General features: G+C 48.8%; 1 protein-coding gene across 4 annotated transcripts in view; it reads right to left on the reverse strand.

Moving 5' to 3' along the window:
* LOC119442589 (transcription factor Sp9) overlaps positions 1–12,290 on the reverse strand; it is a 151,874-nt gene that overhangs the window by 17,438 nt on the left and 122,146 nt on the right. Inside the window, exon 1 of one of the 4 annotated variants that reach the window (XM_037707516.2) lies at positions 4,977–5,437. The exons of the other annotated variants lie outside the window; for them this stretch is intronic. The gene's annotated coding sequence lies outside the window, so the exon portion shown is untranslated. Of the gene's footprint in view, positions 1–4,976; positions 5,438–12,290 lie in introns of those variants that run through there. 4 annotated transcript variants of the gene reach the window in all.

The following is a 12,290-nucleotide window of genomic DNA, read 5'->3' on the forward strand; positions in this document are numbered from 1 at the left end:
TCGTCAAAAGCGCGAAATACAGACAGACAGTCCGACCGCAAAACAAATTTATACACAGTAATTTACGCCACAGTAAACACAGCAATATTTTTGTGCTTTTCCTATGGCCCCGGTGATTATTCGAATAACCAATATTTGATCCCTGTATGACCAGCAATATCCGCTGTCTTATGGTTTGTTTGCGGAAGAGACGTTGAATAGATTATGTAAATTGTGAGCAGTCCGCTAACAATGAAACCTAATCGCTGTAAGATGCGCTGATTCGCCCAGCAAGAGTGAATGAGTAAACCTTCGTTGAAACGTGTTGGCACTCTGGACGTGAAAGCGCAAGCACACAAGGCACCAGCATGCTGGCTGCAAAAAGCATGTAACGCCACCTGAACGATTCCAGTTATCTACACCTCTGACGCTCTACAAGTTCCCCAGCCCAACCTAAACACAGCACGCCCGCGTGCACTGTGCCCTTTAACCACGTTTCGTTTACGGCTGAATGAGTATCACTGGTTTGAGCGCTGTCGAAACGAATGCGTTTGCTCTAGTACATGTTTACATCTCTTAGAACGTTGTGGCAGAGAGAGGCCGTGTACATTATTTTGCCCGACTGCCGTGGTTACTGCTATGGACGAAAACAGAGCTGTTCTGACTTTACGGCTGATCTTCGTAAATATTACTTCAAATATAGCTGAAAGCAAACTCAGCATGGATCATCGCGCATTGGCATGCATGTATGCACTTAAATAGTTAAAGCGACGCGCCTAAATGCGGTATGGAACGATCCCTTTGTCCCGAACATCGGCGTGGACAGGATTCACTTGACTGCCACCGTCTCTTACATTTGCGATCCAGCATATCGAAATTTTCAAATGGGTCTACTTTGTATAGAGCTGTTTCTACAAGGAATGCAATCGGCACCGTCGTACTACTATATCGATATTCAAGTCTCCCCAAAATAAAACAATTTTTGTTACACAAGCTTGCTAACAAGTAATACACGAGATATTCGTATATATACAAGCGCATGTGCGTACACTCTTGAGCTTTGATCTATAGCCTGGTTAACCCCCATTCCTATACTCTTCTACGTATTCTCTTCTGCTTATTTGGCCACACTGCCCTTGTAGAACGTTATCATACAGTTAAAATGTCAAGCTCTTCTTACGTCTGTACCACGCGAGCAAGAGATTAACATCAATAAGCTCGAACTTCGCATATTTAAAAGATAATAGAACGTGAAGTTCAGCCTGTTTCATTCGTAGACCTATAAAACAACCAAATAAACTAATAATCATGTTCTGCAAGCTATATATCAAATCTCACAGAGTCACGATAGGGTTCCCTCGTAACACAGCGTAGAAATAGAGGAAATGCCTTCATAAATTCCGTGCCGAATTTCCTCGGTGGCGCTGCTTAATATGGTTTTACGTCACACTAACTATACGGAAGCTAAGTGGGCGAGCGACGCACATTAACGTATATGTAAATCACCGTCCCAGAGGCTCGACCAGTCGGTTGACCTGGAGAAGCGCCATTTGTGAATCTGACGTTGTGCAGCCTTAGAAAACAAACATCATGTGACAAAAAGCAAAATGCATCCTACTGGTACGGCGTTTACCCGAGATCACGGCGGTCTTGTGCAGTTGCAGTTACAGGCCCTGTCCTGCTTGAACGGCATGAAAGCTTCTTCATCCTCGTCATCAGACTTTGTTTTCTTGAATTCGTTTACAAAGCTTTCTGAAAGACCCTTTTCGATAGATATAGCACATAAAATGCCCTTCAGACCTCAGGTCCTATGGCTATGCTTTGTTCATTGCTCCACTTTAGGCAGTTATTTCTAAATATTAACACTCCTTCTGACACTGCCCTCTTATATTCAGTGCTTGCAAACTACTCTGCCCACAAGTCTTGCAAATTGACTTTCACCTTTTAAGCAGCCTAAAAGTTAGCTTCATCCAAATCTATAAAAAGAAAAGGAGAGATGCATTCTTTAATACATGCTGTAGATGTGAGAAAAATGAGACAGTGACGCTTCGACAAACGCTATACATCTACAATTATACATTAACATCGGGATCGGTTGAGTGAATACGATCAACCTTAGCTAAGTTAACTTGATTCACTAACAAACAATGAAAACAATGGCATGCCATTGTATCGTTCTTTATTATGTGGATGCCCCACCATGCCATTTGCGATGAAGTCCAGCAGTTATACAAAAGAACTAGTTGTGTGCGAATAGTAATATTTGAGAACGAATCGAATCTAATAGCTTCAAATAATAAAACAACTTCTTCCTATACAGTGCTCGAGTTCTGCAAAAGTTTTACTAGAAACAATTATTAATTCCAACCAAGAACATAAGAAGATCAAAACGCTATATATGTGATAAATTAAGCTCCTATACAGCAGTGACTACAGTATTCAAAAGGTTGGTTAGGCTTAATGGGGAACGGTACTTTCATTTCAGACATGCATCAATTTTTCTAAGAGTACCTGTAGTCCATAAGAAAACAATTGCGTGACATATAAAGGTTCAGACATTGTATTCCTTTTATTTTAAAGGCATATCACGGTGATACATTAAAACATGAGTTTTCTATTAAAAACGGACGTGATAAAGTCACAAGTCATTGGGTTTTGTTTTGAGACTACATATAATTTTCACTGCGCGAAAAAAGCGGCGCTCTTCCGTAACCTCGAGCCCAGACAGCGATTGGTGTCTGGAAGGAGCGATTAGACCTCATTACAGCGTTTCACGCGAACGTTAAACACTATGGTTCGGCCATATCTTGCACGGCTTTCAAACGGACAAATTTCTACATTTAATGACCGGGTCTGGCGTTTCCCACCGGCAATTTTCGGCCAGCGAACATGATTAGAAACATTAGGAAGCTCCGCCCATGTTTGTATACTTGGTGAGTTTATGGCAACGCGCAATCCGTTTCGTTCACATCTTTCACCGCTTATTAAATGCGTGCACCTGATTTTTGCAACTGAGTGTAGTGATAATCTCGTATTCACGGACGTATCTCAAATAAATAATGTTTATTTTCTCTCTCTCTCTCTCTCCTTAGAATTGACGAAGGCACTCGCGGCGATTATAATGATCCAAGGGAGGCAGGATTTGCGCTGTAAAGCAGAAGAGTTGGTACTACAGGGGGTGAAAAGTTGAAAGCCTTCTTGACAGTGATGCTGCATTTTCCTAAATGTTGTTGCAAAATGGCTATTGCTGCGTGGTTCGACTCCAAGTGAAAGTGCTCGGCACAAGAGTATCCAGTAGGTCAGTGCGCTTGATATCCAGTATCAGTGCATCTCTGCTTTTCGCATTAACTTTAACGTATGGCTTGGTATTCATACATATAAAACATCAAACTGTACACTCTGCAAATTGTTTTTGTCAACAGATTACGCGGCCACAGCCCGCGCGACGAGATCACTAACTAGTCATCGCGGTCGTACTTCTGAGCCTCTGACTGGAATGGGCATGCATGCATATTCACAAATACGTGGTCACATTTGTTTTACCCGTCCGCTAACCTCAAATACAGCACCACAGTATGGAACACTTCAGCGGAAAATAAAAAAACAGCGCGCTTGAATTCACAATCGTAAATAGGAATGATCGAAACTGCTTTCCTAATATGTGTTCTTTGTAAAACCCGGCGCAATATAGTGCAAGCTTGCGCCGCATTTGAAGGATGCCGCAGCATCGTATCATATCATCCTATACCGCTGTTTTCTCGCAGTGCTGAATCAACTGGCCCAAGCATCCATCCTATACTTCAATAACTTTGCGCCATCCGTTGGCAGGCGGCCGTAGAGGACATTACCGATTCTCTCATTTCCCCGCTTCTATAGCGTTCTCCATAGAATGCCTCCAGGAAGTGAGCAGAAATAACTTTCTCAACCTCCATCCATTCGAAACACCGCGCCAGTGTTGCATAAGGTTCACTTCAAGGCCTCGAAGCAGTTGCGGTTACGTACCCAGTGGTCTCTAACATTTTGATACAGCTATAGCTGTCTCGCGGCGCTTTTACGCTCGTTTGCGCAGCAAAATTTCTCCGTGTCGACACCGGACCATATTACACGCGTTGCCCGTATCATCCGGCGCTGTTCGCTCGACTGATGGACGTCGGCGGGCGGACGCAATGCAGAATGTGCGAGTGGGCAGACACAATTAGGTGCCACCTGCGCGGCTTCAATTAGCCTCGCCCCCACCAACACTCTTTCAGAGGGACCGGCTGGCACCGCGCCAGGTGTGACGCAAGGCGTCGAGAATAGCGCGCCGCGCGGCTGCTAGCAGCTATGGTCCGTCTGCAACGAGCTCTCAGGCAGCGATTCAAGGCCACGTCGCATCGATTCGAGACAACGTCGTCGGAAAGACGCCCGCGACCGGCAACGCTGAGCGAGAGCCACGAGTGTAGAGGACTCGACTGAGGGACAGCTTGCAGATGTAGGCGACGGAGGCGCAAAACGGTGGGAAATTTTTGAATAATCCCAAGTAATAATCGTCAGCAGTATATAGCCTTAATAATTCTGGTGTATGAGAAAGACCTCTGCCCGAGACATGCTATCATTAACGCAATTTGTATCTATACATCAGCTTGAAACAGTCCGTATAGTTCGGTTGAACTTTGTTCATCTGTCTCTAAGAATAGAAAAAAGAGACGTCCCAAAATTGAGCTATATAACTCTGGTACAATCCTAGACTGACTGAAAATCCAAGCGATTTGATTAGAAGCTTGCACGCGGATCGTCTCGCTGGAGAATGTTCAAGCGTACATGGATGATAACCCGACACGTGTTCATCAACCGCATGCAGTTCAACGCATTAAGACGTAATACCAACGCGTCGAGCTGCATACTTGCGTATCCAAAGCAGCCTCGAAAGATCCTAACGCTAGGTAGTCACACTCTGGTGACCAACGCTCGCGACAAGTGCTTCGCTCCTAACCCATGCTCCAAGAGCAAAAACAAACCTGCCAGTAGCATGGTGTCTTCTCGGCCTGCGGTTCTGGCAACGGGTCGCTCGGCTCTGGTTGGGACGATCAGACGGATCACAGGACGGACGATCGAAGGTCTTCGGGATCACCGGTTGATCGCTCGTTCCGCGCACGGCGGAGAGAAGGCCGCAAAGTCCCAGCGGAAGAGGCGAGAGGCCGCAACACGACTACGACGAGGAGGCGGCAACAACGACGACGATGACCGTGACCGCGGCCGGCGACGGCACGCATCGGCCGGGAGGTAAACAAAAAACGACGTCGAGGGACGGCCCGGCGTTAGGCCGCACACGACAGCGACGAGGCGGTGATGATGGTATACTCTAGTGGTAGTGCGAGGTGCTCGTCCCGTCCTTCCTTGGTTCCTTTCTCTTCTCTCTGGCGGCCGACTTTTGTTTTTCTTCCAGACAGCGGAGAGGACGTCCGCACGCGATCACGAGCGCGTTAACTTTGAAGCCGGCCGTTCCGCTGCGGATCGGCTCAGCTCTCAACCCGTATACCGAGGGGGCCGGAGGGGCACCTCCCGGTATCGGTGAGGGGGCGTCGAAGGGAGGGGAAAGTTGCCCCCCACCCCTCTACTAAGGATGCCCCCCCCCCCCCCCCCTTCAGCCAGCAGGGGCAGCCGTGCGGAGAGAAAGGGAGAAAAGCGAGCAGCAGCAGCAGCAGCAGCCGCGGCAACCACCCCGGAGCGCTCCTCGCTGGCTCAGTGGGCCATCCGGCCGCCGGACCAGACCGAGAAGACGATCTACGGTAAGGAGAAAGGAGCTCATTACGGGATCCCTGGAAAGCACCGCGCGACGGCGGCGGCGACGACGCGCTTTCCTTTTGACTTTTGCCTTCTCGCGCGTTCTGCGCCGCACCGAAGAGGAAAAGTAATGATGATGGTCTCTCGCTCTCTCTCTCTCGCTTACTCCAAAAGGACTGGTGCAGCGAGACCGAAACGCCAACAGAATGTACCAAAAAAGAAAAAAACAGAGGGGCAAAGAAATGACCGTAGAAAGTGATCAACACGCGTAGTATACGAGAGCGCGAGCGCGCGCCTTCCTGCACACATACGCACCAACACACGTGAGCGTGGTCGCACGGTTGTGCGAAAGGAAAAGAGCAAAGCACGCCGCACGCGCAGGGGAGGAGAACCCTCCGCAGAGAAACTGACCCGATTGTTCTAGGTAGAGCGTAGCCGACGCGAAAGTCAAAGAAAGGAATCGGCGCGTACAATACCTCGGTGCAAACGGCGCAGTATTCCAGTAACTGGGAATGCTCGCGAGAAGCCGGAGATCTTTAGAACAAAGGGGGCGAATGCACTGTTGAGGAGGCTCGGCTTGTAGAAGAAGCTGCTGCCGATTTCAGCCGCTCCTCCCGCTCCGACGCTTCCGCCGCAGTGGGGAAGAACGTGTCGCCGTTGCGCACACCTCGGGCATGCGTGCAACGGAAGAGCGCTCTCATTTGAAGATCGTGAAAGTGTAACGGCCGCCACTATAGCCTCGGGCAAGGCTTTCTTTTTTTTTTCTCTCGAAACGAATCCGGGACGACTGTTAACGTGGCCAGATGAATCGAGATTTGATCGCTGTCCAAGGGGGGTAACCTCACTCAGCGATAATCACGACGTCTGGCCAGGCGAAGTAAACAGAGAGAACCCGGCTGCTGCTGTGCGCCGAACCAAAGTTGAAGAAACGACGTAAATCTAGACAAACCGTAATGATGGAGGAACACACGTAGACAAAGAAAACAGACGAACACGCTGTGAGATGAGTTCGGATAATGTAAAGGTTGCTGAACCTTGCGTATTTCTTAGCGGCCGCCAGTGGAAAACACCCAGCAGTAAGAACTGAAAGTGTATGGGACTTATCTCTGGCTTCACCTATAGATATTAAAGTTTAGAACTTGCAACCCGGTAGAATCAGCCTGTGTGCCTAATGTAGGTATGTATGTATGTATGTATGTATGTATGTATGTATGTATGTATGTATGTATGTATGTATGTATGTATGTATGTATGTATGTATGTATGTATGTATGTACGTAGGTACGTACGTACGTACGTAGGTACGTACGTACGTACGTACGTACATACGTATGTACGCAGCAAGATAGATAGATAGATAGATAGATAGATAGATAGATAGATAGATAGATAGATAGATAGATAGATAGATAGATAGATAGATAGATAGATAGATAGATAGATAGATAGATAGATAGATAGATAGATAGATAGATAGATAGATAGATAGATAGTGACGACACATCGGTTCGCAGAGAGGACAGAGTGAGCGCATGCCTTTCAAGTGCGACCGCGACCTTGCAGTATCCGCCACGCGCGTCCTATCACGGCACTATGCGGCAACGCCCCACATGACGCACAGTCGTTACAGGCTTGCGAACCACGTCTTTGTTTCTTTAGGTATATGTTCCGCGCAGTGCTAATACCTTGAGCACGTCGCCGCAGGCGTTCGCGCGAACCGCTGCGTTCCTCAGCGGAACGCAGCGGCTGCCCCACGCGACGAGCGGGGTGTCATGACAAGGGCGGCCGAGAACGCGTCGCCGCGTACTCGCGTCTAGGCTCCGCCGGCACCGCCTGTCGTCGCCCGTCCTGCCTGCCTGCCTGACACGGACTTGACGAGCGTCAGGGATCCAAAAGAAGAAGAAAGAAAGAAGACGCGCCGAGGATGATTAGCGATTCCTGAAACTGGCCGCGCAGCGGTCTGCGTTCGTCTGAAGACACCATGCGCCGTCGCAGCAACGCGTAACCCCTGCGGTGTGCGCGAGTGTGTCACCCTTGTAATGACGACCACACACGCACGCGCGCCGTGTGAGCGAGGCCTCCGCCTCTTCTTTTGTGTTTCCCCCAAAGCGCATGAAAAAGACCCACCGCTTCTGGCGAGAAGTCAGGTGGAACAGCGTGTACCCGCTGAGAAGGCAGCCCATATCGTTCCTACACGCGCCCGTCTGATGGACACTGAGCTCTCCTCTTCAACGCGGCTTGCTGAGAGCAGGAGGAGGTCAGGAAGAGAAAAAAAAAAAAAAGCGTCGAAGAAAAGCAAAGAAAGGCGAGCGAAAGAAGAAGTTCCCAACAGGCGGGGGAGGCTCCCTAATGAGGAAGGAACACGAGGAGTCACGAAGCCGCGTCGTAAAGCGTCGCCCTTTTCACGGACCAAAACCTCGGTGATCAAAGGCGATGATCTGGGAAAAACAGTATTGTGCTGCCGCTTACACCGGCCCGTATAGCTGCTGGGGATGACGCGCCCCGCTGCCTCAAGGCATCCCGGTGCGAGAGGAACCGCCGCAAGTGAAGCTCCTTCGCAGTCGACGGTCTTCCGAGTGCGTGTGAACGCGCGGTGCAGTCCGTTTCCGCGTCTCGAAGTCCCGCTGCGTGCAGCTTGCGCGCGGAATGGTTGTTTTTCGAGTGACGCCGAACAGCGCTTAAAGCCGGTGTCAGAACCGGACAAAACGCCGTTTCTTTCTATTTCTGCGGCCGTTTCTTTCTATGCCTGAGGTAATTAAAGAGAAGTACGCAGTGGAATGTAAGAAACGTTGTAGCCGAGGTTGTTGTTTTTTTTCTTGAAAGTACGTACGGGTCTCGGTAGTTTTCACTATCCGTTGACAGTATGAGCTTCTGTTTCTTACGTCTCGCGCTGGTTCCACGATTGACAGAGATATGCATCGCGCAGTTGAGAGCTGTGTAGGTAAGACAACAGGTACTAAAGCGCGCCGCGTTTTACAGCGATAATTGTTAAATAATGAACGTCCTAACTGGATTCGATGCCACCGGAGCAGTCCTCATGCAGTCCTCTTGCAAGTTTATACTTGCACTTGAGCATAGCTGTAAGTAGTCGTGGAGGCGAAGTACAACTCCGCCAGTGCGACGGGATCGCATATTTATCAAAACCGCAACTCAGCTGAGAACTAATTAGGAGCGCTGCATTCAGTGCAGTTCAGGAGCTCGTTTAGTAACTCCTTTTGTAAGGCGCTATTGTAAGGCGCTATTGACTCAACTTGCAGTAGGCTTAACTATATTCGATCGGCAAGACACGCTGCTCTAACGAACGAGACCGTAATATCGCTATATTGTATAATTTAACCCATACGCGGCAAATAACGACCCTGACACTGGTCTTAACCGCCCTGTAGCAGTGTACATCTTAGGCGCATGCAGCCTCGGTCACCGGCGCACTGCGCTGAAGAGCACTTCACCTTACCGCTGCTCAGGCGGCGTTGAAAACATGCTGCGGCACCTCTGCACAAGAAAAGAGACGACACATGTCCCGCTGCCATACATTGCAGCTCATCGTGGCGCACAATGAGGGCGCTCTTGTACGAGCCGACAGACGTACAGCACCCGCGGAAGGATCTGACACCAATGGAGATCTTTAGCGCCTTTCAACGGGACGAGGTGCGTGAAACGGGAACAACAAGGGAACCAAGGTGTGGCGCTCTCGGGGCGTCTATACTAAAGGCTGTTCGGCTCCGAACCGTTCGTGTTTCCGCGGGCATTCTCACTGTGTGATCCGGACGAAAAAGCGTGTATGCTACGAGCGCTGCAGACGCGAACTATAAGCCGCTAATGTTCGCGCATATAGGTGTGTCAGAGCTCTGGTGCATGACTGGCGGAGTTGTGAGCTGCGACCGATGTGACAGCGGAGCATCTCACGCAGCAGACAGTTCTATGTCTTCTCGCAAAAACTGCTCGAAATAGCGGGAATTTGTAAAGCCGCCGTGAGCAACATGACAGGGAACAAACGTTTTGTTTTCAACAACGATTATTCGCAGTGTGTGGATTCGAACATGATGTATTATGTAACAAGTAGCTTTCCTTGATGAATATTTCATCTCATCAAACATTTTTGTGTTATGATCTCTTGAAAGCGATTTGGGTGTTCTCGTCCATATTGCTCGTGGGGCACACCACGAAAGCAAGGAGCACATTGTGCTGTTTTCGATGGTCTTTCCAACGTTGCCTTCGCATGTCGCTATACCAGTTGTCGTTGTTTCTAAGTGCATCTATAGCATACACAAGGCGTATGCGTGCCCGTATGTTTCGCAGTATAGCAAAGGACAGAAAGAGCACAGCTTTACTTTAACTAGGCATTATTTGTCTATAAGACTCCTATTCAGAATTGAGCACAGCCTCCAGCGTAAATTAGCTTTATCCAGAAAAAAATATATATTGAAAACTTCGACTTCTGCTGCACAACAAAGAATCTGCTATAGGCATTTCATTGGTAGGACAAACCAAACCTTGTCCGGGCTGTTTCATGTCAGAAGCCCATGCGCATGCTGTCACATTTAGATAGATTGCACTAAAGACAGGGTCAAAAGCATGCTTTTGAGGAGGAATTCACGCATGCAGAGGCGGGAGCTAGTCAAGCTGCTCCTCAGCTTTTTCTCCCAGCCTCCCTCATCTTCATGATGAAAAATAAAGGAACTATTATAACTTGCCAGTTTAGACGGACGCGCACTTCTTGTGTATGCACGCCGCAACGATTCAACTTGAGGGCTACTCTGACCGGAGGCTGCACCCTCCGTTACTGCCTGCGCACTCGATCGACCCGTACACCAGCAGGAAATGTCGCTTGTGCGCGGCCATTGCAATGCGAGAAGGGATGTGATCCAATTCCGAATCGAATGCTCAGCCTGTCAGGATGAACGACGAGGGTCGTCTCTTGTCTCGAAGTAAGGAAGACCCCGCGCCGTAACGGTGACGTCCGAGACCTCTGCCGGGCTATAGATCTGCCACTGCGCATTTCCACCACCACCATCAATGCGCAAACGTCAAGGAAGCTTTCTTCTGCTACACCGGCGCACTGAACGGACACGAAGAAAGAGAGGCAGCACGCGAACATGTTCTCACACTCCGATGCGAGAGCACAGCGGAAAACGCGAACGACGTCGGCAGGTCTGCTTATCCTCTCTCTCTCTCTCTCTCCGTTGTGTGAATACGCGACGAGCACGGCGCATTTTTGAAGCGCGCGGAGCGGACATATACACAAGCGAGCCACGGGACCACGAGACGCCTCCATTGTGCCGCCTTGGGCTGTTCAGACGCGGCACTCGCGGCAGTAGCATTGTGGGACCGCGCGCGCCGTCCGTTCATGCGATTCATTTGCGTGCATCACGCCACGACCTTGCCAGGGGGCAGCCGTAGCGGCGAGGTCAAGTGCTGGCCGTTTCTACCGTATATATACGAACGACCCGGCTGGACGCGACCTTCGCCGTTATACGGCAGTAAAAACCAAGCACGCGTGCAATCTTTACCTTGTGACGATCGATGTTGAAAGGAGGCGGTTTTTAAAAGAGGCGGAAGAGCGCACGCGTGGTGCAGAACGAAAACGGGTTTTTAGTTCTGCATCTGCTGCAAGAAAATCCCTTAATGTGCGAGTTAAATGGATTGACGATCACGGAAGCGACATTCTGAATACTACTTTCGTGTTTTTAAACGGAGTGTATAGGGTCAAGGCGGGGGGTAAACCAAGCAACCGACGACATGGCTCATATCTCGCATTAACACTTCCGAAGACCCCTTGTGCATTATATCGCAAACTGTCTCCTAGCTATCCGTTTCAATATTGCCTCGGAAGCGACAACGCAAAATATTCATCCCTGATATAACGTAAGACACATGCAGAACTATACATTGAAATTGTATACATAGCCATATTCTTTGGCCTAATTGGATGTAGGGTCTTACGTCGTCACCGAAGACGGAAAGCACCGGTGAAGTGCCTGTCGAGCATACGACGTAGTGATAAAAAATATATATATATCTAGGACGTTCCGTCAACATTACACCTGACTACACAATATTACATCTTCATCTTTGTGTTCTGGCAAAGAAAAGCGCTTTTAATCATAATAAACATTGCTGGACAATTGTAGCTTTGTTCACATACAAGCATATAGATGCTGCTTTAACATCCAACCGCGGTACTTAAAGAAAAAGTAGGTTTCATCGCGTTCATAACATACCTGTCGATACCAAGAAGCTGCATGCATGAAAAGCGATTACATCCCGGGGCTTTCTTCGGTTTTCACAAGGTAATGTCAGCGATGACAAAAGCCAGGAATTCCCCTCGCACTATAACGCGATATTAAAATGATATAATCGACGCACTGACTACGGCAGCCTTTCGACAGCCTTCACTGGCTTCCCCAAAAAGCCTCGACTAATATACCTTCCGCTAATTTCCAAGAACGATTCCCACTATAGCAACTGCAACATGGAATGCAGGCTGTTACACTGATTCCACAATGAGCGCGCTTGCGCATATATCTTCCTCAAGTAGAATTGTAATC

The sequence above is a fragment of the Dermacentor silvarum genome, chromosome 2 (genome assembly GCF_013339745.2).
Source record: "Dermacentor silvarum isolate Dsil-2018 chromosome 2, BIME_Dsil_1.4, whole genome shotgun sequence".
Lineage (NCBI taxonomy): Eukaryota > Metazoa > Arthropoda > Arachnida > Ixodida > Ixodidae > Dermacentor > Dermacentor silvarum.